The sequence below is a fragment of the Mobula hypostoma genome, chromosome 2 (genome assembly GCF_963921235.1).
Source record: "Mobula hypostoma chromosome 2, sMobHyp1.1, whole genome shotgun sequence".
Lineage (NCBI taxonomy): Eukaryota > Metazoa > Chordata > Chondrichthyes > Myliobatiformes > Myliobatidae > Mobula > Mobula hypostoma.
Genome location: NC_086098.1, coordinates 249,260,982 through 249,287,323, shown reverse-complemented (window position 1 = coordinate 249,287,323; position 26,342 = coordinate 249,260,982). Strand labels below are relative to the sequence as shown.

The window sequence follows — 26,342 nt, the reverse complement described above, 5'->3', positions numbered from 1 at the left end:
CTGGCCTGCTGAGTTCCTCCAGCATTTTGTGGCATTGTAGACGGTCCAGAGGAGGTTTTACAGGAATGATCCCAGTAACGAAAGGGTTAACAAATGAGGAGTGCCTGATGACTCTCGGACTGTACTCGCTGGGGGTGGAATCTCACTGAAACCTGCCAAATGCTGAAAGGCAAAGACAGAGTGGACGTGGACTGGACGTTTCCTATAGTTTGAGTCTGGGACCAGGAGGTCGTCCCTTTAGAGCAGAGATGAGTACGAAATTCTTTAGCCAGTGGTGAATCTGTGGAATTCTTTGCTAGAGTTGGCAGTGGGAGCTAAGTCATCGGGTATATTTAAAGCAGAGGTAGACAGGTTCTTAATTAGTAAGGATGACAAAGGTTACAGGGAGAAGGCAGGAGAAACAGTTGAGAGGGACAATGTATCAGCCATGATAGAATGGTGGAACAGACTCGATGGGCCAAATGGCCTATGGTCCCTAGTAGTTGAGATTTTTAATTGATGCACTGTAGAAAGCACACTATTAGGATGCATCACAGGTGGCCAGGTCAGTGAAACAGGCTTTTGGCACACTGATTTTCACCAGGCAACGTTCTGAGTAAAAATGTTAGGAGGTCATGGTGCAGTTGTAGAGGACACTGGTGAGGCCAAACTTGGAGTGTTGTGCTCACTTTCAGTCACCCTGCCATAGGAAATATTTTATTAAGCTGGACGGAGTGCAGAGAATCTTTAAAAGGATGCTGAGTTATAGGGAGAAGTTAGGCAGGAGGTACAGGAACCTGAAGACCCACACTCCATGTTTCAGGAACAACTCCTTCCCCTCCGCCATCAGATTTCTGAATGGACAATGAACCCATGAACACCAGCTCAGTATTTTCCCCCTTTCTTTTTGCAATAATTATTCAATTAATGTTTTAATATATTCTTTGTATAGTTTTTAATTACACTGTACCACTGCCGCAAAACAACAAATAGCGCAACGTATGCCAGGGATATTAAACCCGATTCCAATCTGAAGCAGACTTTTTTTTCTTGAAATGCAGGCGACTGAGCGGTGATCTTATAGACATACAAAATCATGAGGGACATTGATAGGGTGGGTGAATGCAGACTTTTCCCAGGGTTGGGGAAATTTTAAATCTACAGGGTTTAAGATGAGAGGTTGAAAATAATTGATATAAACTTGAGGATAACCTTCTTTTATACATACACAGAAGGTATGTGTGGAACGAGCTGCCAGAGGAAGTGGCTGAGGCAGGTACCATAACAACTTTTGAGAGACAGTTTGGCAGGGAAGGATGCAGAACTGGTGGTGAGGGAGAGCCTGTCCTGTTAACCCATGTCCAAGTAAACTAAATCCCTTCCGCCCCCACGTAGTCCATGTCCTGGCACACACGTGTGACCACAGGACAACCTCTTCAGTAACTCTACCACCACCATTGTCTTAAAAAAATTCTTGCCCTGCACATCTTCTTTAAACATCCCCCCACATGCACACCTTAAAACTATGCTCCCCTAGTATTTGAGATTGTTTGAGCAGCCTACTGGTACGGCAACTGCTCTGCCTGTGACTGCGAGACACAGCGGAGATCTGTGGACATACAGTAGCTCAGCAGATCAAGGAAACTACCTTCCCCTCCTGACCCACCTCGGGCATTCTCTCTTCTGCCCCTCTCCCATCGGGTAGAAGACACAAAAGCCTGAAAGCTCGTACCACCAGGCTCAAGGACAGCTTCTATGCCCATAACAGACTCTTGAATGGTTCCCTAGTACAACATAGACCTCATAATCGAGCTCGTTTTGATTTTACCTGCACTGCACTTTCTGTATGACTGCAATTTGTTACTGTTTTACCATGCTCTATCTCAATGCACTGTGTATGGACAGTATGCAGGGCAAGTTTTTCCACTGTATCTCCCTCAAATGAAGCCAGCATACCATAACACCTTTTTAACCACCTTATCAACTTGTGGGGATCCAGGAACTTGATTTCATGCTCCTAGTGACCGTGTGGGTATCCCTGGGTCCCTCCCACATCCCAACAATGTACAAGTCGGTGGGTTAATCTGCACTGTAAATTGCCCCCCGACCATCATCAAGGACCCCTACCACCCAGGCCATGCTCTCCTCTCACTGCTGCCATCAGGAAGAAGGTACAGGAGCCTCACGACCATTACCTCCAGGTTGAGGATCAGTTATTACCCCTCGACCATCCGGCTCTCGAAACAGAGCAGATAACTTCACTCACCCCATAACTGACCTCGGGGTCACTCTCAAGCACTCATCTCAAGGTCCATATTTACTGCTTATTTATTTTTTTCTCTTTTGTGTTCGCAAAGTTTGTCATCTTTTACACAACGGTTGTCTGTCCATCCTGTCGGGTGTGGTCTTTTATTGAATCTGTTGTGTTTCTTGGATTTACCATGTATGCCCACAAGAAAAACAAATCTCACAGGGTCATATATGATGCCATATATAATTTTATTTTGATCTTTGTGTGTGGGTGAATTGGTGGTACAGTGAGGAGAATGAAATGCACTCACTTAGGAGGTAGGATTAGTGTAAAATTGAGTGGTTAGTACACAGATGAAGGGCTGAAGGGCCTGTTTCAGTGCTGTCTGACTCTCTCTGACAAAATCCCAACGAAGAATCAGACCAGACAGTACAACCTCTCAGCAGATCGGTGGCCAAAGCCACATGCTGTGTTAAACATTCTCCGTCCTCCGAGGTGGAGGGAACAAAGCCAGGGCTCTTCCTGCTCCTCTGCGATTTCACTGGAGGGCACAGAGGAGGCCAGTGCTGTTCACCAGCAGTGTGACTGTGGGATCTTGCTGTGCCTGCATGGAATAGCACATTTCCTGCATTACAAAAGGAGCGAGGCCTAAAGCGTGCCTCAGCAGGGCAAAGTGCAAGGAGGCATAGGTCTTCTCCTCATTCAGTCACTGAGTAAGAGTCTCGGAGAACAGGGGTTTGGGTTGGAGTGGAAGTTACAGTCAGAGTCATACAGTATGGAGCCACTGGTCCATGCCGGTCACGGGATCCTCCCTGCCATTCCCAGTTGCCCACACTCAGTCCAGAACCTTCCAAGCCCTTCCTCCATTTCTCCTAAATGTGGCGCATTTGTCCCACCTCCTCTGGCAGCTCATTCCAGGTATTCATTACAGACATCCCACCCTGCAAAAACTCATTTCAGGGAGGTAGCACCATCAATTTATGGGACACTCCGGGGAGATGTCTGCAATAGAGTAGCTCCTTAGCAGCTAGCCAGCTAGTTTAAATAACGTTAGCTATGCTAATGAACGAATGACACCTGTTAAACTCACCTCAACATGTCTTTTACATTTTAACCCACCATGGGCAATAGAAAAGTCACTGTTGCAAACAGTGCAGCGAGCAACACTGTCATTATTTTTGACCCCTATTAGGCAGGGGTACACTTTAGTGTAGTCTGGGGTGACGCACGTTTCATTTTTTTTGGAACACTCATGGTCACTCGCACTCTCTCTCTCTCTCGTGGTCGCTCTCGCTCTCTTTCTTGCTTTCTCTCGCTCGCTCCCAAAAAAATTGATTTCTGTGATATTGTATATAATTTGCGGGCATCAGGGAGCCACTATTCACATGCGGGAGACTCCCGGAACTTCCGGGAGAGGTGGAATGTCTGTCATTATCCTCCGTGTACAGAAATTACCACTCGTCTTTTTTAGCTTCTCCCCTCTTCTCTTGTACATGCACCCTCTGGTTTTGGACTCCCCAAACCCTGGGGAAAAGAGATGACTGTTTACCCCGAACAGCTTTATATTATATCACGTCATCTTTCATTCTCCTGCTCTCCAAGGAAGAAAGATCAAGTACGGCCAACTTCTGCCGAAACCAACAGACAACAGACAATAGGTGCAGGAGTAGGCCATTCGGCCCTTCGAGCCAGCACGGCCATTCACTGTGATCATGGCTGATCATCCACAATCAGTATCCAGTTCCTGCCTTATCCCCATAACCTTCAATTCCGCTATTTTTAAGAGCTCTATCCATCTCTTTCTTGAAAGCATCCAGAGACTTGGCCTCCACAGCCTTCTGGGGCAGAGCATTCCATACATCCACCACTCTCTGGGTAAAAAAGTTTTTCCTCAACTCCATTCTAAATGGCCTACCCCTAATTCTTAAACTGTGGCCTCTGGTTCTGGACTCACCCATCAGTGGGAACATGCTTCCTGCCTCCAGCGTGTCCAATCCCTTAATAATCTTATATGTTTCAATAAGATCCCCTCTCAGCCTTCTAAATTCCAGAGTATACAAGCCCAGTCGCTCCAATCTTTCGACATATGACAGTCCCGCCATCCCGGGAATTAACCTTGTGAACCTACGCTGCACTCCCTCAATAGCAAGAATGTCCTTCCTCAAAATTGGAGACCAAAACTGCACACAGTACCCCAAGTGTGGTCTCACCAGGGCCCTGTACAGCTGCAGAAGGACCTCTTTGCTCCTATACTCAATTCCCCTTGTTATGATGGCCAGCATGCCATTAGCTTTCTTCACTGCCTGCTGTACTTGCATGTTTACTTTCAGTGACTGATGTACAAGAACACCTAGATCTCGTTGTGCTTCCCCTTTTCCTAACTTGACTCCATTTAGATAACCTGCTTTCCTGCTCTTACCACCAAAGTGGATAACCTCACATTTATCCACATTAAGCTACATCTGCCATGCATCTGCCCACTCATCCAGCCCGTCCAAGTCACCCTGCATTCTCATAACATCCTCCTCACATTTCACACTGCCACACAGCTTACGCCCTCTAGTGTAGGAAGCATCAGCAAATCTCTCCCGCCCGTGTTCGACAGCCACCTCTATGGACTCTGTCTACACTTCTCACTGCCCCAGTAAGGCAGGCAGCATAATCAGCTGCAAAAAGATGGAGTTGACATATGGGGCATCTGGTTCACTGTTACAACTGTACACGCAACGAAACCACTGGTTACTCGCCCTATTATCTTATGTTTGGGTGCAAGGCAAGGTTGCCCATCGACCTTTGTTTCGGGACGGATGCGGGTGAGGTGTCGCCGAAGCCTTACTTGAAGTATGTGTCTGATATGAGGGAAGAACTGAAAAGAGCTTATGAGTTGGCTGGGGAGGCGGCCGCCCGGCAGAATCGGGGAAATAAGAGGAGGTACGACCAAAGAGTAAAGTTCTCTCAACTCCTATTGGGAGACCGAGTCCTCATCAGGAATCTGGGATTACCGGGAAAACACAAAGTGGCTGATCGCTGGGCAGCCACGCCCTATGTGGTGGAGAGTCAGATGCCAAACCTACCGGTTTTCCGGGTGCAGCCGAGGATGGAAAGGGACCTGTTAAGATTCTCCATCGGAATCACCTGTTGCCCCTGGGGCAAGACGTATAGGTAGAGCAGGAGCCTGACGAGGCGGCTGCACCCAGTACCAGGACTCTGTGCCCCGCAGGGTGGAGGACGTGGCTACCCCGGGAGAGACGGGCCCAAGCCGAGCCCCTGTGAGGGATCTGGACTCAGAGGACGATGACTGGGAAGGCTGGTACATTCTGCCGTTCGCTGAAGCTCCAGTGATGGAGGAAGAGACTCCTGGCCTTTCCCCCACTGGGTTAGACGGGGTAAGAGGTGCTAGTGAGGGGCAGTCTGTGGTACCGCAGGGTGCTGAAGGAGAGGATGTAGGGCCTGAACCAGAGATAGAGGGTTCCGAGGTGCAGAGGGGCTGGGGTGACCGCTCGGGGGAGGGTTCACCTTGTAGTTTCAAAGGGTCCCCTGTAGTGTCCGAAGCGGGAGAGTTTGACGAGGGGGTACGTAGGCCTTGGAGGAGTCGGAAACCCCCAGAGAGGTTGGCCTATGTAGCACCCGGGAAACAAGGTGTGATCTCTACTGTGTTGGGGAGTCAGGTCACTGCTTTCTGCACGTGGATTGGGCTGTGTGTTCTGCAGGAAGGGATGGCGAATTATGAGGGCATGACTTATTTCGGTGGGGGGAGAATGTCGGGTTCTCAGTAACATTAGCTGGACTGTTAACTATTAATCGCTTATTACCAGAGTGGCCTCTCGTACTGTTAACCGCTGAGCCAGGGGTTCTCTGTAACAGCATGTTTGGGTTGTAATTAGTGATAATGGAAACTGTATTCATTTGCTAGCCGTATTAAAATATTATGTGCACAAGACTGATAAGTTACTTATGTGGCACCTTTTCTTTTAGTTGCTGCTACTAACCCATCACCAAAAATTGCTATAAAGTATACATCTTTACTCACACTTGGTATATTGTTTGATATTTGTGTCGTGGCTGATCATTGGGCGCCTCACACCGTATCCGCACCAAAGTATTTGCACTGCTTGGCGGGGTCGACGGCTACTCACGCGAGGCAACAGGAGTCAGTTGGGGCAAAGACCGTTACACTACCGTTCACAGTGTGTCCCCTATCCTTGTACACCGAGGTCCCTCTGTCCCTCAGTACTCCCTACCGTTCACAGTGTGTGTCCTACCCTCGTACACCGAGGTCCCTCTGTCCCTCAGTACTCCCTACCGTTCACAGTGTGTGTCCTACCCTCGTACACCGAGGTCCCTCTGTCCCTCAGTACTCCCTACCGTTCACAGTGTGTGTCCTACCCTCGTACACCGAGGTCCCTCTGTCCCTCAGTACTCCCTACCGTTCACAGTGTGTGTCCTACCCTCGTACACCGAGGTCCTTATTTCTCTCAGTATGTCTTAGGACTTGACTATTCATTCTATGTGCCTTCTCTTTACAGGCCTTCCCGAGTGCATCACCTCAATTCTCAGGATTAAACTCCACCCACTGCCATTCTGTCCCCTCAACCAGCTGGCCCATTTTGTCCCGTAGCCAGAACCTCCCTCCCCACTACTGAGACAGACGATTCAAAGGTAGGCACAACGTCGTGGCCCTGAGGGCCTGGTGCTGTGTGGCAATGCACGTAACAGAGACCCAGCAGTGATCCCTGTGGTACACCTCACGCCCCACAGAAAAGACCCTTCACTGTCACTCACCATCTCCCATTACAAAACTGAAGCTGGATGTGGTCTGTCCTGGGACCACCTAACCATTTGGAGCACACTCCCACACAGCTTATCAAAAGATTTACTGAAGATCAACGATACGATGCACTCTTGACCTTGTTGTGACGCGTTGCACCTTATTGTTTACCTGAGCTGCACTTTACTCTGCATTCCGACGTTGTAGCAAAGTGATCTGGTCTGTATGCAAAACAAGCTTTTCAGTGCATCTCAGTATGTGAGCCGGTAACAAACCAGCACTAAGTACAAGTCCACATTGACCACATCAGCTGCATTGCCCTTGAGTACTTTTAGGAAAATTCCATCAGGTTGATCACGTAAGGTCAATCCGCGCCTTTCCCCACTGATCTCCAGAATTATTCCAATAACCAACCAAATACACCCAACACCTTGTCCTCTACAACCTGCAACCTCCTCTTCAACTACAGTGCCTTTCCCCTTGCTGAAACAGGGGAGGGATATCACCCCCGTCACAACTCCATGCACGTTCCCCGGTTATCCACTTGCCCACTGATGGTGTGGCTGTTCCCAGCGCAGGTCACCCTGAAGGTTGGGCAGGGAGGTGGGAGGATTGGGGCTCGTTCCCCAACTGCTCACTCAGATGAAGTGGTGTGACCAACATCCTGACAGACCCAGCCTCCAGCAAGGAGGTTTGATAGCAAGTAGCGGGGGTGAAGGAACTCAGTTCCCAGAACAGAGTCGGTGGCTTTCAGGGGCAAAGCAGGCAAAGGGGCTTAAAACTGTACTGGAATATGGCCAGCAAGCACACCAAACACATATGCAGCATGCAACATCCCCCACTAGCACATGGTCTGAGCATCACGCGTTGTACTGTACACACATTACAGTCCCCACCGATATCACACACACCAGTTCTATATACATGTTCCACACACACAAGACAGCAGTCCCAATAGTACACTACCCCAGTGGTACTGCCAAGTGCAACCGTACAACGTTTACACAAAACACTCTGCAGAAGCTGGGGTCAAAGCAACACTCACAACACGCTGGAGGAACTCAGCAGGTCGGGCAGCATCTGTGGAAACGATCAGTCAACGTTTCGGGCCGGAACCCTTCGTCCGGACTGTAGGGGGAAGGGGCAGAGGCCCTATAAAGAAGGTGGGAGGAGGGTGGGAAGGAGAAGGCTGGTAGGTTCCAGGTGAAAAACCAGTAAGGGGAAAGATAAAGGGGTGGGGGAGGGGAGAGGCAGCAAAGGTGAAGAAGGAATAGAGGAAAACAGGAGGCGGGACCACGAAGGGGGTGGTAGGCAGCTGGGGGAGGGGGCAGAGTGACATAGGGATAGAGGAAGGGAGGGGGAGGGAATTACCGGAAGTTGGAGAATTCTATGTTCATACCAAGGGGCTGGAGACTACCCAGACAGTATATGAGGTGCTGCTCCTCCAACCTGAATTTAGCCTCATCATGGCAGTAGAGGAGGCCATGTATGGACATATCTGAATGGGAGTGGGAAGCAGAGTTGAAGTGGGTGGCTACTGGGAGATCCTATCTGTTTTGGCGGATGGAGCGGAGGTGCTCGATGAAGCGGTCCCCCAATCTGCGTTGGGTTTCACCGATGTAGAGGAGGCCGCACCGGGAGCACCGGATGCAATAGATGACCCCAACAGACTCACAAGTGAAGTGTTGCCTCACCTGGAAGGACTGTTTGGGGCCCTGAATGGTGGCAAGAGAGGAGGTGTGGGGACAGGTGTAGCACTTGCGCTTACAGGGAAGTGCCAGGTGGGAGATCCGTGGGGAGGGACGTGTGGATCAGGGAGTCACAGAGGGACCGATCCCTGCGGAAAGCGGAGAGGGGCGGAGGTGGAAAGATGTGCTTAGTGGTGGGGTCCTGTTGAAGGTGGCGGAAGTTGCGGAGGATAATGTGCTGGATCCGGAGGCTGGTGGGGTGGTAGGTGAGGACAATGGGAACTCTGTCCCTGTTGTGGTGGCGGGAGGATGGGGTGAGGGCGGAAGTGCGGGAAATGGAGGAGATGTAGGTGAGGGCATCATTGATGACGGCGGAAGGGAAACCACGATCATTAAAGAAAGAGGACATTTGAGATGTCCTGGAACGGAAAACCTCATCCTGGGAGCAGATGCGGCGGAGACGGAGGAACTGGGAATGGGGAATAGCATTTTTGCATGTGGCAGGGTGGGAAGAGGTATAGTTGAGGTAGTTTTGAGAGTCAGTGGGCTTGTAGAAGATGTCAGTGGACAGTCTGTCTCCAGAGATGGAGACCGAGAGATTGACAAAGAGGAGAGAAGTGTCCGAGATAGACCAAGTGAATTTGAGGGCTGGGTGGAAGTTTGAAGTAAAGTCGATAAAATTGACGAGCTCAGCATGGGTGCAGGAAGCAGCACCAATGTAGTCGTCAATGTAGCGAAGGAAAAGTTGGGGAGCAGTGCCAGAATAGGTTTGGAGCACAGACTGTTCCACATAACCAACGAAGAGGCAGGCATAGCTGGGGCCCATGCGAGTGCCCATAGCTACACCCTTGGTCTGGTACAATGTTTCCTTCACCACTCTGGGCACCGGGTGTCTGTCCACACACCCGTGCCATTATTTAGAACACTGCACTGTACAATCTGTTCATCACAATCCCTACAGCACCTCACCGTCATTAAGCACTCTCTCCAGACCTCACCGTGGTGCTGACAGCAGCACATCCCTTATGCAGTTCAAAGCTCACTACAGGGACAGCTGAGATCTGAATAAAAATTCTCTCACAGAATTTATGTAACGAAACTTTTAAAAATGCAAGAATGACAAATGTTGCTGAGGACTGACCTCTAATTTGCTGAGGCTAGGCAGCAACTCTCAGGCACCTCCTCATAGCAAGAGGACCCCACGCCGCACCACCAGAAAACTGTTTCTGACCATCACTGATCTCATCCACTCTGGAGAACTTCCATCCAGTGCCACAAAACTCATAGTTCCCTTACCCCACACTGCTTGCTTCTACCTCCAACACAAGATCCACAAACCTGCCTGACTGGGTAGACCCATTGTCTTTGCCTGCTCCTGCACCATTATCTCATGTCCTCATACTTCGACTCCATTCTATTCCCCCTGGTTCAGTCCCTTCCCACCTACATCCACAACACTTCTCATGCTCTCGATCTCCTCAGAAGCTTTATATTCCCTGGCCCAGCCCACCTCATTTTCACCATGGATATCCAGTCCCTATACACTTCTATACCACATCAAGAAAGCCTCAAAGCTTTCTCAATAAAAGACCCAACCAGTTTCCCTCTACCACCACCCTCCCCAGTCTGACAGAACTGGTCCTCACCCTCAGTAATTTTTCCTTTGGATGTTTGAATCGAGGGGTATCCATGGGCACCCGCATGGGCCCCAGCTATGCTTGCCCCTTCGTGGTCTATGTTCCAAGCCTTCCCCAGTAATACTCCCCAAACTCTTCCTCTGCTACACTGAGGACTGCATTGGTGCTGCTTCATGCACCTTTAATACCCTGGTTATGATTTCTACTGCTATGCTGTGAGGTAAGTCATTCGAGCAGTTTTCTGTGAAAGTATTGTGTCCTGCTGGTAAAGTGTTTTGATTTCGGCTAAAGATAAGGAGCCATGTCGTTCAACTTAGGAACGTTGTGTCAGCCAATCAGGATGGTGGGAAGGTTCTTGCGAGAGCTGGGTGGTGAGAAGTTTCTGAATTATCAGTGGTCAGGTTTGTGGTCTTCTGGTGGGAGATGGGGAGAGGAGAGGAAAGGACCGGACCAGGGGAAGATGCCTGAATGTTCCAATCTGAAGGGGAAGACCCTAATGCAAGGAGTGTTTTGTGAGACAGAGTCCAAGAAGGGAAGTTCTCTTGTGATTGGTGATGAGCATTCAGTGCCATGAGTAGAGTGGTACACCCAACCACTACAGACACGAGCTCCAACATTTATGCGCACATTTAAACCAGTTTAATTGTAATGGGCACTTTTCTTTTTCCTGTTAACTGATAAAGCCAAAATTAGTAAATATACTTTCTTTATAATTTTATGCCAGTGTACGGTCTGTTATTTCTTGGCGAATGATAATTGTGCATGGTCAGTATTTACACAGCATTCACTCAAATCAAGGTTTCTTTAATCAGAACACCACGACGTTTCTGTTTGGTTAAACCCCAAATCATACCGACCCTCGATGTACATTGCTTGTGAAAGCAGGTTTCTCACCACTGAGTCATGTAGCTGTTAACAGAGTTAGCTCACGAGACAAGTTTGTATATGAGCCCTGATGAGAGGGTTACAGATGTCACCAAATTTAATCAACTTTGCGTCTAACTTCTACCCAGCCCTTAAGTTTACTTGGTCTATTTCCGACACCTCCTTCCTCTTCCTTGATCTCTCAGTCTCCATCTCTGGAGAAAAACTGTCAATTGACTTATTTAATAAACCTACCAATTCCCACAGTGACCTTGACCATACTTCTTCCCACCCTAATTCCTGTAAAAACACTATTCCCTTTTTCTAGTTCTTTCAGCTTTGCCACATCTGTTCCTAGGATGCAGCGTTCCTTTCCAAGACATTTGAGGTGCCCTCCCTCCACTGTTGATCCACATCTCCTCCACTCACTCCATCTTCCCACTGCCCTAACAGTGATGGAGTTCCTCTTGTCCTTACATACCGCCTCCGCATTCAACATATCATCCTCCACAACCTCCGCCATCCCCACAGGGATCCTACTGCTAAACATATCTTTACCCCCACCCCCCCCACAGCTTTCTGCATGGATCGCTCCCTCTCCCCACGTCCATTCATCCCTCCCCACTAAACTCCCTCCCAGCACTTATCCCTGCAGGCAGCCGAAGTGCTGCACCTTCCCATTTACCTCCAGAAAGTCTTCCAGCTGAGGCAAAACACTTCAGCTGCAGATCTGCTAGGGCTGTCTATTGTATCAGCTTCCTCTACTTTGGGGAGACCCAACGTAAATTGGGTCACCACTTCATCAAGCACCTCTGCTCCATCCATCCGCCAAAAGTGGAACTTCCCATTAGCCAGACATTTTAATTCCCATTCCTGTTCTGACATTCCCGTTGGTCCATGATCTTCCGTTGTGCCAAGATGAGACCACTCTCACTGGAGGGGCAACTCCTTATATTCCGTCTGGGTAGCCTCCAACCTGATGGCATGAATTCTGTTTTCTCCTTCCACTAACAAAACTTTCCCTCTCCCCCACCTCCTCTATTCCCCACTCTGGTCTCTTACCTCTTCTCACCTGCCTATCACCTCCCCTGGGTCCCCTCCACCTTCCCTTTTCCCTCTTCTCTCTTATTAGATTCCTTCCTCTGCTACCCATTATCTTTCTAGCCACCAGGCTTCACCTATCTCCTTCAATCTTGTCCTCCTCCTCCCCACCTTTTTACTCTGGACGCTTTCTCCTTGTCCAGTTCTGATGAAGGGTCTCGGCCTGAAACGTTCAACTGTTCATTCATCTCCATAGATGTTGCCCGACCTGCTGAGTTCCTCCAGCACTTTGTGGGTGTTGCTTTGGAGTATCTGCAGACTTAACGGTGTTTAAAATGCCAATTTTGATAAGAGTTCACTTTACAGAGAACACTACAGTACAGGAACAGGTCCTTCAGCCACAACGTTGTGCTGAGCTATTTAAACTACCACATCTCCTTTAAAACTTGTCCCCTCCCACCTTAAGCACACGACCTCCAGTGTTAGGGAGTACGCCTTTCAGCCCAGGGGAAAAAGTACTGACTCACAACAGGCTGGAGGAACTCAGCAGGTCGGGCAGCATCCATGGAAACGATCAGTTGACGTTTCGGGCCGGAACCCTTCCTCTGTCTGTATCTCATATCACATGAAATAAAGGGAGGAGGGCCACAGGGATGGTCTCCTGAGAACACTACCCCTCCGTAACACAAATGGGTGCTTGTGCCTTGGGATGTTTTAGCATGACATCAACCCTAGCCCTGTCATTCACCACGAGATCACACAGCACCAGAAACCCTACTGCACTCTGCATTTTACACATACACTTCCTTGTCATTCTCGGCCATTCCACACCTCATCACCCCTTCGGACAGAAACCGTTCCTACTTCACTGAGGCTGACACCCAGTGAGTCCCTGGGCAGAGGTGGATGTTGGAAAATACCAGCCTCAAAACCAACAGCAGACAGGTCCCTCCACAGGGTGACACACAAGGCAATGTGTGGTTTGCCTCTTGTACGAAGGTTGGTGTGATGGCGTGGACGGGGCAGAGGAAAAGTCAACCTGGTAGCCACAGGCACAAATCTGACCATCCATCTTGTGGGATTGGAGTGTAGAATTATTTTTCTTGTAGTTTAACTTTCCTGTGCTTGCCTGCATTTTTCCAGTAATTACGGTACAGTTTTTCTAAAAGCCTCTTCGTTTTCTGTAGCAAGTGTCACACCTCTTGAGTCTGACTACTTCAATGGTCAATTGTCATCACTGGAATTTTGTTTATCCCCAGTCTGAATAAGAGATGACCACACAAGAGGAAATCTGCAGATGCTGGAAATCCGAGCAACACACACAAATGCTGGAGGTGCTCAGCATCTCTTTTCCAGAGATGCTGCCTGGCTGCTGAGTTCCTCCAGCATTTTGTATGAGATGACCACAACTGTTTTCCCTTGGTTGTTGCTTTACGCTCTTTCCTTCTCCATTTTCCGCTCCTGTAATAGTTAATAAACAGCCATAAGTAACAACTTTTCTAGCTCATTCTCGACTTACAAAGAACCCTCGGATTGCAACATCAGGATCCAACAATCTCCACACCCATACCTCAAAGATATTTCAAACATTGTAGCTGGGAATTTGGAGCATAGGAAGTGGAAAGGGTTGAGAAAAGGAGATGTTTTGAAGGCAGCTTGACTTTTGCTGGGAGATAGCTCAGAGTAAGTGACAAATCAGAATCAGATATATTATCCCTGACATGAAATTTGGTATTTTGTGGAAGCAGTACAGTGCAATACACAAGATATACTATAAACTACAGCATGGAATATAAAAAATAAATTGGTGCATAAAGAAAGCAAAATAGTGCGGTGATGTTCATGGACAATTCAAAAGTCTCAGAAAGGTAGCGTCCATTATTAAGGACCTCCAGCACCCAGGGCATGTCCTTTTCTCACTGTTACCATCAGGCAGGAGATACAGAAGCCTGAAGGCACACACTCAGCGATTCAGGAACAGCTTCTTCCCCTCTGCCATCGGACTCCTAAATGAATATTGAACCTATGAACACTACCTCACTTTTTTAATGTATATCATTTTTGTTTTTTTGCACGATTTTTATTCTATTCAATATACATATACTGTAATTTATTTGCTTATTTATTATTATTATTTTTTTCTTTCTTCTATATTATGTATTGCATTGAACTGCTGCTGCTAAGTTAACAAATTTCTCGATGCCTGCTGGCGATGGTAAACCCAATTCTGATTCTAATGCAGAGGGGTTAGGAGCTGTTTCTGGATCAATCAGTGTGCGTCTTCAGGCTTCTGTACCTCCTCCTCCTCCTCAAGGAGGAGGCAAGTCTCAGACACTGAGGGTCCTTGGTGATGGGTATCACCTTAGGAAGTCATTCCTGCCTGTGGCCATCAAACTTTATAACTCCTCCCTTGGAGGGTCAGACACCCTGAGCCGATAGGCTGGTCCTGGACTTATTTCATAATTTACTGGCATAATTTACATATTACCACTTAACTATTTATTACTATTTTCTAGTACTATTCTATTACTATTTATTATTTCTATGACTATTACTATTTACTAATAGTAATATTACTATTACTATTTATTAATTATGGTGCAACTGTAATGAAAACCAATTTCCCCCGGGATCAATAAGGTATGACTATGACTATTCTTAAGGCATCGCCTTTTGAAGATGTCCTTGATGGGTGGTGCCCAGGATGGAGCTGGCTGAGTCTACAATTACCTGCAGCTTTTCTCCAATCCTGCACGGTGGACCCTCCATACCAGACAGTGATACAGTTAGAATGCTCTCCACCATACATCTGTAGAAATTTGCTGAAACCTTTGGTGACATACTAAATGTCCTTAAACTGCTAATGAAGCAGAGCCACTGGCTTGTCTTCTTCCTAATTGTAGGTCCATTCAACCCTCAACCCTGCTCAAAAGCCAAGTTACCAGCTTTGTCCCTACCTTATTTAATGCTCTGACTGGAATCATGTCCCAAATTCCCACCCTTCCCAAAAAACTGTCAGAGATACCAACCAACAGACACACTTCCACTCCCCCACCTCTTTACCAGTTCCCCAGAATTTCTCATATACTTCAAACACTCATGACTTTGTCTCCAGGCACAGCCTAAACACCATCTATATATTCAACAATGACACCACTGCTGTTAGCAGAACCTCAGATTGTGTTGAGGAGTCAAACTGGAGTGAGATAGATCAGCAAGACCAACAAACTGATTGTGGACATCAGCAAAGGGAAGTCGGGAGAACATCCTGATTGAGGGGACACCGGTGGAAAAGCTGAGCGGGTTCAAGTTCCTGGCCATCAACATCTCAGAGAATCGATCCTGGGCCCAACACATTGATGCAATCATGAAAGTGTTATGCCAGTAAAACTACCTCATTAGAAGTTTCAGGAGATTTGGTACGTCACCAAAGACTCTAGCAAATTTCTACAGTTTTATCATTCTACAGAGGGCATTCTCACTGGTATGGAGATGCCAATGCACAGTATTGTAAGTAGCTTCAAAGGGTGGTAGACTTAACCAGCTCTATCACGGGCACAATCTTCCCCATCTGAGGACTTTTTCCAAAAGGCAGTGCCTCAACAAGGCAGCATCTACACCATGGCCCCCCCAGCATCCGGGACATACTCTCTTCTCATTACTATCATTAGGGATGGGGTACAAGAGCCTGAAAACACAGTCAATGATTTAGAAATAGCTTCTTCCCCTCCACCATCAGATTTCTGAATGGTCCATAAACCCAGTGGTCCCCAACCTCCGGGCCGTGGACCGATACATTGCCACGAAGAACGCAGCGGTACAGCGGTGGCCAGAACGCACCCAGCACACCTTTAAGAAAAAAGCCAAAATAAACAAGCTAATTAATTAGGTGCCGCCTGGCATGTAAATGTCGGCCCAGATCAGAGGCGATTGCTGATTGCGTCACCTCTGATCTGGGCCAACATTTACATGCCAGGCGGCACCTAATCAATTAGCTTGTTTATTTCGGCTTTTTTCTTAAAGGTATGCTGGGTGCGTTCCGGCCACAGCTGTACCGCTGCGGCAATGTATCGGTCCGCGGCCCGGAGGTTGGGGACCACTGCATAAACCCATTATTCCTCTTTTCACTAATTATTTTATTTTTATTATAACTTGCAGTAATTTTTAAGTCTTGCACTGCACAGCAGCTGCAAAACTACAAGTTTCACAACATACAGTACGTCAATGATAATAAACGTGATTCTGAAGCAGCCGTCAACGTGAACTGCAGGGGAACTCCTGGATACATCGCCAAGTTAGATCCTTGGGTGTTGAGCCCGAGCCGTGATGAGAATGCAAAGGATGGGGAATGCTTGGGGAGTGGACAGGTAAAGCGGCGGCGGGGGGGGGGGGGGTTTAGAAGATTTCTGCTCAGCGTTCTAAACCAGGAAGTACAGGAAGATTGCTGTTCCGGTTTGTCCCCCAGACACCCAGTGCAGCTGTGGGTTGGGACATAATCCAGGGGAAGCCAGCAGGTCTTTGTGAGCAAAGTTGTTGGGATGCAAGGTGCTCAAAGGTTTCACCAGTGCATCGTGGTTTCCACCAGCTTTGACAACAAGATCATAAACCTTAGAGCAGATGTGGGCCATTCAGGCTGACAAGTTGGTTCCACTACTAGATCATGGCGGCCTTATTTTACCTTCAAACCTACTCCTTCGGTCTCTTTCCGTGTTCTTCAACACCCTTGCTTATTAAGTACCTCTCAACCTCTGCTTTAACAACAGCTAAGCATCAACAGTCAATGAATTCCACAGATTCACCCCCTATGGCTGAAGAAATTCCTCATCTCTGTTCTAAAGGGATGTCCTTGATTAACCAAGGATTGTTGATGACCAGGGTGGCAGAAGAGCTCAATGTGAAATAGGTCACAGAGTCCCTCAGACATGCAGCACAGCTCCACCAGGTCCTCAAGACCAGCTCCAATTCCCACAGGATCTAAAATCTGCTCATCTCAAATACCCAGTGATTGCATTGTCTGGGAAGGGGACTGAGAATCTCCAACCTTTTTGAAGGAAGAGGCTTCTCTCAAAGAAGAACCAGGTGGTCTCAGCCTGAAAGACAGATTGCTCATTCCCCTCCACAGACGCTGCCTGACCTGCTGAGTTTCTCCAGCATTTTGTGCGTTGCTCAGGAGGATCATCAGCTTCTGACTATCACAAAGAACTGACCTGGCATCGAACTGGAACATCCATTCACCTCCATCTCACCCCACCAGCCCACTGTTGGTCAGAGTCGAGCAGAGGTGCTGTGTCCCAGCTGTCTGTGTGATACACAAAGCAGGGCCGTACGAAGCTGTTGGCCGTGAAGCAGGTTTCCCCTCTCCACACAGCTGATGAGTCCAAAGGAACAGCACAGACTGGTACATTTCAGCACCAGCCGTGTTGCCAGTCGGTGTTGAATAAAGTAGGACTGCCACAGGGACTCAGTTCCAGAATTTTCCCTTGGGGTTTACTCCCAATGCCTGTCCCCTGAGTGCGTACAGCCACAAGGCAGTGGAAGCTTGAGATCAGAGTTTTCCTTCTCCTAAACTGAGCTGCAAAACACAGCTGACGTGCCCCTTCTGCCCAAAGGGACTGGTTTTAAGGCACTATCACCCATCTTTGTCCCTTCTCCTGTCGGGAGAAGCGGATCACTGAGCTTAGTAGCTAAGCCACACCCGAAGGGCACAGCTGGACAATTGTCAGAGGCTACTTGAGTATTTAACAGGTAGTGAGAGCTTATCCCCATTACCACCCGCCCCCCCCCCCCGGCTACGACAACCTTAAGGAATCCCCTGCCCTAACCCACAAACATTGTGCAGAGATGGTCCAGCACCACTGTTAACACAAGGAACGATAGGACATTCAACCACTGTGCCCCCCCATCGTCCCGAGCACCACAGATGACCTTGGGAAAATCTAAACTGGCACTTTAGCCTACAATGCTGTGCTGACCACATAACCTACTCTAGAAGCTGCCTAGAATTTCCTTACTGCATAGCCCTCTATTTTCCTAAGCTCCATGTACCTATCTAAGAGTCTCTTAAAAGACCCAATTGTATCCACTTCCACCACTGTCACTGGCAGTGCATTCCACACACCCAGCACTGTGTGTGGAAAAACTTACCTCTGACATCCCCCTTGTACCTACTTCCAAGCACCTTAAAACTGTGCCCCCTCGTGGTAGCCATTTCAGCCCTGGGAAAAAGCCTCCGGCTATCCACACAATCAATGCCTCTCATCAGCTGAGACACCTCTGTCAGGTCACCTCTCATCCTCTGTCACTCCAAAGAGAAAAGGCCAAGTTCACAACCTATTCTCATAAGGCATGCTCCCCAATCCAGGCAACATCCTTGTACATCTTCTCTGCACTCTCTATAGTATCCACATCCTTCCTGTAGTGAGGTGAGCAGAACTGAACACACCACTTCAAGTGGGGTCTGACCAAATAGCTGTAACATTACCTCATGGATCTTGAACTCAGTCCCACGGTTGATGAAGGCAAACACACCATATGCCTTCTTAACAACACTGTCAACCTGTGCTGCAGCTTTGATTGTCCTATTGACATGGATCCCAAAATCTTGCTGATCGTCCACACTGCCAACAGTCTTACCATCAATATTATGTTCTGTATGCATATTTGACCTACTGAAATGAACCACTTCACACTTATCTGGGTTGAACTCCATCTGCCACTTCTCAGCCCAGTTCTGCATCCTATCGATGTCCCACTGTAACCTCTGACAGCCCTCCAGACTATCCACAACACCCCGAACTTTGTGTCATCAGCAAACTTAGAAACCCACCCTTCTGTTTCCTCATCCAGGCCATTTATAAGGATCATAAAGAGAAGGGGTCCCTGCGGAACACCACTGATCACTGATCACCGTCCTCCACACAGAATACAAACCATCCAATTCTGGATCCACAAAGCAAGGTCTCCTTGGATCCCATGCCTCATTACTTTCTGAATGAGCCTCACACGGGGAACCTTATCTAATGCCTTACTGAAATCCATGTACACTACATCCACTGCTCTACCTTCACCAGTATGTTTTGTTACAGAGGGAGTTCTTTTTGTGCGCCACAATCCCGAGGAGATATCGGATTGCTTGGAAAAACAGAGTGTTTAAAAGAAGCAAGCAGCAGCAGTTGGCACATTCTGCATCCCAATCGAGAGAGACACCAGATTACTTGGAGGGAAAGAGTTTAAAAGCAGCAAGCGGGGCAATTGGCATAGCCCCAAGGAGATATTGGATTGCACATACCAGGCACTTGGCAAGGTTCAATGAAAGGTTAAGTTTAAACAGTCAGCCAGTGTTGGAGTGGGGAGATGAGACTTTGGTTCATCGAGGATTTAGTGAGAAGGGGCTACACTGTAAATAATTTTTTTCTGTCATTTATTCTTTATTTCTTATTGCACATTTAGAGCAGTGGGTTGCCAGGCAGGATAGTGGAATGCTCCTCTGACAGGACATGGGAAGGCAGAAAGACTCCAGTGTCCCTGGCGACTCCAGCTGCAGCAGACTATGTTAAGGAACTGGAGCTGCAAATGGGTGAGCACAAAATAGTCTGCAGATGCTGGGGTCAAAGCAACATGCACAACACGCTGGAGGAACTCAGCAGGTCGGGCAGCATCCGTGGAAACGAACAGTCAACGGCCGAGACCCTTCATCAGGACTAAAGAGGGAGGGGGTAGGGCCCCTATAAAGAAGGTGGGGGGAGGGTAGGTTCCAGGTGAAAAACCAGTAAGAGGAAAGATAAAGGGGTGGGAGAAGGGAAGCAGGGAGGGGATGGGCAGGAAAGGTGAAGAAGGAATAGGGGAAAACACAATGGGTAGTAGAAGGAGGCGGAACCATGAGGGAGGTGATAGGCAGCTGGGGGAGGGGGCAAAGTGAAATAGGGATGGGGGAAGGGAGGGAGAGGGAATTGCCAGAAGTTGGAGAATTCCATCTTCATTCCAAGGGGCTGGAGACTACCCAGACGGTATATGAGGTGTTGCTCCTCCAACCTGAGTTTAGCCTCATCGTGGAAGTAGAAGAGGCCATGTATGGATATAACTGAATGGGAGTGGGAAGCAGAGTTGAAGTGGGTGGCTACTGGGAGATCCTGACTGTTTTGGCAGACGGAGCGGAGGTGCTCGACGAAGCGGTCCCCCAATCTGCGTCGGGTTTCACCGATGTAGAGGAGGCCACACCGGAAGCACCGGATGCAATAGATGACCCCAACAGACTCACAAGTGAAGTGTTGCCTCACTTGGAAGTACTGTTTGGGGCCCTGAATGGTGGCAAGAGAGGAGGTGTAGGGACAGGTGTAGCACTTGCGCTTACAGGGATAAGTGCCAGGTGGGAGATCCGTGGGGAGGGACTTGTGGACCAGGGAGTCACAGAGGGACCGATCCCTGCGGAAAGCGGAGAGGGGTGGAGAGGGAAAGATGTGCTTAGTGGTGGGGTCCTGTTGAAGGAGGCGGAAGTTGCGGAGGATAATGTGCTGGATCCGGAGGCTGGTGGGGTGGTAGGTGAGGACAAGGGGAACTCTGTCCCTGTTGTGGTGGCGGGAGGATGGGGTGAGGGCAGAAGTGTGGAAAATGGAGGCAATGCGGGTGAGGGCATCATTGATGACGGCAGAAGGGAAACCACGATCCTGGAACGGAAAGCCTCATCCTGGGAGCAGATGCGGCGGAGACGGAGGAACTGGGAATAGGGAATGGCATTTTTGCATGTGGCGGGGTGGGAAGAGGTATAGTCGAGGTAGTTATGAGAGTCAGTGGGCTTGTAGAAGATGTCAGTGGACACTCTGTCTCCAGAGATGGAGACCGAGAGATCGAGGAAGGGGAGAGAAGTGTCCGAGATAGACCAAGTGAATTTCAGGGCTGGGTGGAAGTTAGAAGCAAAGTCGATGAAATTGACGAGCTCAGCAAATGAGTGAACCCTGATCATTTGCTAGACTGAGGGGGTGATGGGGCGATGAGGCATACAGGGAGGTAGTTACAACCAGGGAACTGGGTGACCATCAGGAGGGTGAAGGGGACAGGCAGCCTGTGCTGAGTACCCCTGTGGCTGTCCCCCTCGACAGGTACATTGCTTTGGATACTGTTGGGGTGACCTAACCAAAGAAAGCCACAGCACTCGGGTATCTGGCACCAAGTCTGGCTCTATGGCTTGGAAGAGAAGTGGGGAGAAGAGGTGAGCTGTAGTGATAGGGGATTTATTGGTTAGGGGGACAGGAGAACAAGAATCCCGCGTGGTTTGTTGCTTCCCGGGTGCCAGGGTCAGGGACATCTCTGCTCGTGTCCACAGTACTCTTCAGTGGGACAGTGAGCAGCCAGAGGTCGTGGCCTGTATCGATCCCAATGACCTGAGTAGGAGGGGTGACGAGGTCCTACAAAGTGAGTTCAGGGAGTTGGGTGCTAGGTTAAAGGACAGGGCACGCAGGGCTACGATCTTAGGATTACAACTCACGCCATACGTCAGTGAGGCCAGAATAGGAAGATTATACAGTTTAACACAGAGTGAAGGAGATGTTGCAGGAGAGAGGACTTCAAGTTTCAGCATCACTGAGCTCTCTTCCGCAGAAGGTGGGACTTGTACAGAGGGATGGTTTGCACTGAAACTGGAGGGGTGGGGGTGTGGGGGGCTAATATCCAGCAGGAAGGTTTGCTAGTGCTGTACAAGTGGGTTTAAACAGGGGGATAGGAGGCAGAACACCAGAACAGATCATGGAATGGTTGTGGAGAAAGATGATGTTAGATTTACAAAGTCTGGAATTGAAGGTGTAGCATGGTGGGCCTAATATTCTGAACTGCATATATTTCAATGCAAGGAGCATTGTAGGAAAGGCAGATGAGCTTAGGGCATGGATCAGCACATGGAATTGTGACATTGCAGCCATTAGTGAGACTGGGATGCAGGAGGGAAAGGACTGGCAGCTCAGTGTTCTGGGATTCTGCTGTTTTAGATTTGATAGAGCAGGAGGGACTAAAGGGACAGGGGTGGCATTACTAGTGAGGGAATTTATCAAGGCAGTGCTCAGTCAGGACAGATTGGAGAACTCATCCAGTGTGGCTTTATGGGTAGAAATGAGGAATAAGGAAGGTATGATAGTTAATGGGATCATCCAGACCACCTAACAGTCTATGGGATTTAGAGAAGAACATTTGTAGAGAGATCACAGACTGTTGAAAAAAACCTATGGTTTTGATAGTAGGGGATTTTAACCTTCCACATATTGACTAAGACTCCCATACTGTTAAATGGCTGAAAAGGAAAGTTTGATAAATGTGTTCAGGAAAGTTTCCTCAATCAGTGCAAATAAGTCCCAGTGAGGGAGAGTGCAATACAAGATCTCCGATTAGGGAATAAGACAGGGCAGGTGTCAGACATTTGTGCAGGAGAACACTCTAGTGATATTAGTTTCAAGGTTAATTATGGAGAAGGGTAGGTTTGGTCCTTGGGTTCAGATTCTGCATTGCAGAGAAGCCAACTTTGATGGTATTGAAAAGGATCTGGCAAGTGTGCTTTGGGGCAGACTGCTTTCTGGCAAAGGTGTACTTTGCCTACAAAAATGACATTTTGAGAGTACAGAGTTTGTTGTGCCTGTCAGAATAAAAGGAAAGGATAATAGGTTTAGAGAACCTTGGTTTTTCAGAGATGTTGAGGCCCTGAAGGAGGTGCATGGCAGGCAGGAGCAAATGAGGTGCTGACCGAGTACAAGAAATGTGAGAGAACACTCAGGAAGGAAATCGAAGAGCTAAAAGACGACATGAGATTTACATGTTTAAGGGAAACGCGGCGAGGAGCTTCTTAACTCAGAGGGTGGAGAGAGTGTGGAACGAGGTGCCAGTGCAAGTGGTGGAGGCAGATTCAATTTCAACATTTAAGAGAAATTTGCACAGGTATGTGGAGGGGAGGGGTATGCAGGGCTATGGTACAGCTCAACGAGGCTAGGCATATTAATTGGTTTGGCATGGACTAGATGGGCTGAAGGGTCTCACACTGTAGTGTTCTATGACTCTATAAGCTTCACTCTGTGTCTGACCCCGGGAGTGTGTGATGGGACAGTGTAGAGGGAGTTTCACTCTGTGTCTGACCCCGGGAGTGTGTGATGGGACAGTGTGGAGGGAGCTTCACTCTGTGTCTGATCCCGGGAGTGTGTGATGGGACGGTGTGGAGGGAGCTTCACTCTGTGTCTGACCGCGGGAGTGTGTGATGGGATGGTGTAGAGGGAGTTTCACTCTGTGTCTGACCGCGGGAGTGTGTGATGGGATGGTGCAGAGGGAGTTTCACTCTGTGTCTGACCCCGGGAGTGTGTGATGGGACGGTGCAGAGGGAGTTTCACTCTGTGTCTGAGCCCGGGAGTGTGTGATGGGACAGTGTAGAGGGAGCTTCACTCTGTGTCTGATCCCGGGAGTGTGTGATGGGACGGTGTGGAGGGAGCTTCACTCCGTGTCTGAGCCCGGGAGTGTGTGATGGGACAGTGTGGAGGGAGCTTCACTCTGTGTCTGACCCCGGGAGTGTGTGATGGGACGGTGTAGAGGGAGTTTTACTCTGTGTCTGACCCCGGGAGTGTGTGATGGGACGGTGTAGAGGGAGCTTCACTCTGTGTCTGACCCTGGGAGTGTGTGATGGGACGGTGTGGAGGGAGCTTCACTCCGTGTCTGAGCCCGGGAGTGTGTGATGGGACAGTGTGGAGGGAGCTTCACTCTGTGTCTGACCGCGGGAGTGTGTGATGGGATGGTGTAGAGGGAGTTTCACTCTGTGTCTGACCGCGGGAGTGTGTGATGGGATGGTGCAGAGGGAGTTTCACTCTGTGTCTGACCCCGGGAGTGTGTGATGGAACGGTGTAGAGGGAGTTTTACTCTGTGTCTGACCCCGGGAGTGTGTGATGGGACGGTGTAGAGGGAGCTTCACTCTGTGTCTGACCCTGGGAGTGTGTGATGGGACGGTGTGGAGGGAGCTTCACTCCGTGTCTGAGCCCGGGAGTGTGTGATGGGACAGTGTGGAGGGAGCTTCACTCTGTGTCTGACCCCGGGAGTGTGTGATGGGACGGTGTAGAGGGAGTTTTACTCTGTGTCTGACCCCGGGAGTGTGTGATGGGACGGTGTAGAGGGAGCTTCACTCTGTGTCTGACCCTGGGAGTGTGTGATGGGACAGTGTAGTGGGAGTTTCACTGTGTATCTGACCCTGTGAGTGTGTGATGGGACTGGGTAAACCTCATCATTTGGAAGAGACAACGCCTTACACGACGTGTTGCCATTAAAAAGCTCAGAGTGAGGCTTCAGCATCGAGCTCCAGCTGGTTAGCAGTTCTGGGAGGGGAGGGACATTGTCATTCCTCATCTCCAAAACCGAGAGATTAACCAAGAACTGGTCCTCCCACTGCACCTCCAACACCCACAGTCAATCTGAACACATCTTCCCCACAACCCCAGCGACACCATCTCCCAATCCAGCCTCAGTCCTGGCCATCACCACTCTCCATCCATCTCCAGAATCAGTGTCCGGCTTCGATATTTACCTTCACTCAGAATTCTCTCTGTGAGTAGACAGATAGTTCTGTGCCCTCCATGCCTTCTGCAACCCCACCTCCCCTCAGGAGGTAGAGACTCTTCCCCCCACCCCCCTCCAGGGATGTACTCTGACAGGGAACAACAAAATGGAGCCTCCACACTGTGCACAGAAAGATTCCCACTCCCTGGAGTTCAAATGATCAGATTCCCAAGCTGTATGATGGAGAGCTCTGGGACAAGTCAGGAGTTCAGCTGGAGAGACAGAGACAGAGGCAGACATGGATTCCCCGGAGACCAGAACAAAGGCAGCACAGTCCTAAGGCAAGAGCAGGACCAGAGAGTGGGGGATGCAGAAAATCAGCTGGAAATCAACTCTCTCCCCATGGCTGGTCCCCACAAATGCAAGCAGGACGCGGCTGGACGTGGGGGGGCGGGGGGGGTAGATCAGCCAAGATGTTGCCTGTGGGGTTCAATACCCCACTCTGGGAAATGCTGACTAACGCTGTGTACTGAAACACGGGGCTGGACACAGCCCAGACCCAGTTCGTCTTCAGACACCTTGCACTGTCCTGGTGTCAGGAGAGAGTGACTGGGCTATCTCTGCTCTATCTAGGTCCTGGGGGGTGGGAGCAAAAAGAGAACACTCTACATTTCTGCCTTGACAAGTCACTTCAACCCCCACCACCATGTATCTGTAACTGCTGCAGTCAAACTCCCACCACCAGCATTATGACAGAGACTGGGGTTGTCAGATGTGACATCCCAGGCTTAGGGGAGGACAGCAGTTCCCAGCTTTCTTCCAGACATCACGGTGGGGTTGTCTGACATCGCTGCAGAAGATAGTTGCCACCTCAGCCCCAATCTCTGACAGTACAGTACTAAGTGAGATGTCCAAGGCCCCCCATCTCAAAGGAAGAGAGCAGCTCCAGCTTCTACACTTAGCACAATTAAGACCAGGAGTCAATGATTCAGCCCCTTGAGCCTTCAGACACAGGCCGTCCAGCCCACCATGTCCATGCTGACCCACAAGTATCTATCTACCCAAATCCCATTTACCAGTGGACCTCTACACGTTGGCACTGCAGTCTTCAGTTCAATATTGTGGTTCATCTGAACTTCCCCTTTCCCTGTTCCCTGAAACCTCAGCTCCATCACGGACACAGCTCAGCCCATCACAGCAACCAACCTCCCCTCCATAAACTCCACCTGCACCTCCTGGTGCCTCAGAAAAGCAGCCAGCATAAAGAGCCCATCTACCCTGGACACCCTCGCTCTTCCCTCTCCCGTCAGGCAAGACGGAACAGCGTGAGAGCAGGTACCAGCGGCTTCTATCCCACTGCTATCAGACTGCTGAACAGTCATCCTGAACAGCAAGATGGACCCTTACCTCACAGTGTACCTCGTTGTGACCTTGCACCTTATTGTCTATCTGTCTGCACTTTCTCTGTGGCCGTTCTGCATTGTTATCCTTTTACCTCGTTCTACCCCAGTGCACCGATCTGTATGAACAGTACGCAAGGGCAGACTCACTGTATGTGACAACAAACCAATACAAACTTGGTTGTGAATATACTGATGACACGGCCT

General features: G+C 49.2%; 1 protein-coding gene across 1 annotated transcript in view; it reads right to left on the bottom strand.

Annotated features, from left to right (window-relative positions):
• The window catches only part of LOC134343091 (RNA-binding protein MEX3B-like), a 38,365-nt gene that overhangs the window by 6,684 nt on the left and 5,339 nt on the right, over nt 1-26,342 (bottom strand). The window lies entirely within an intron of this gene.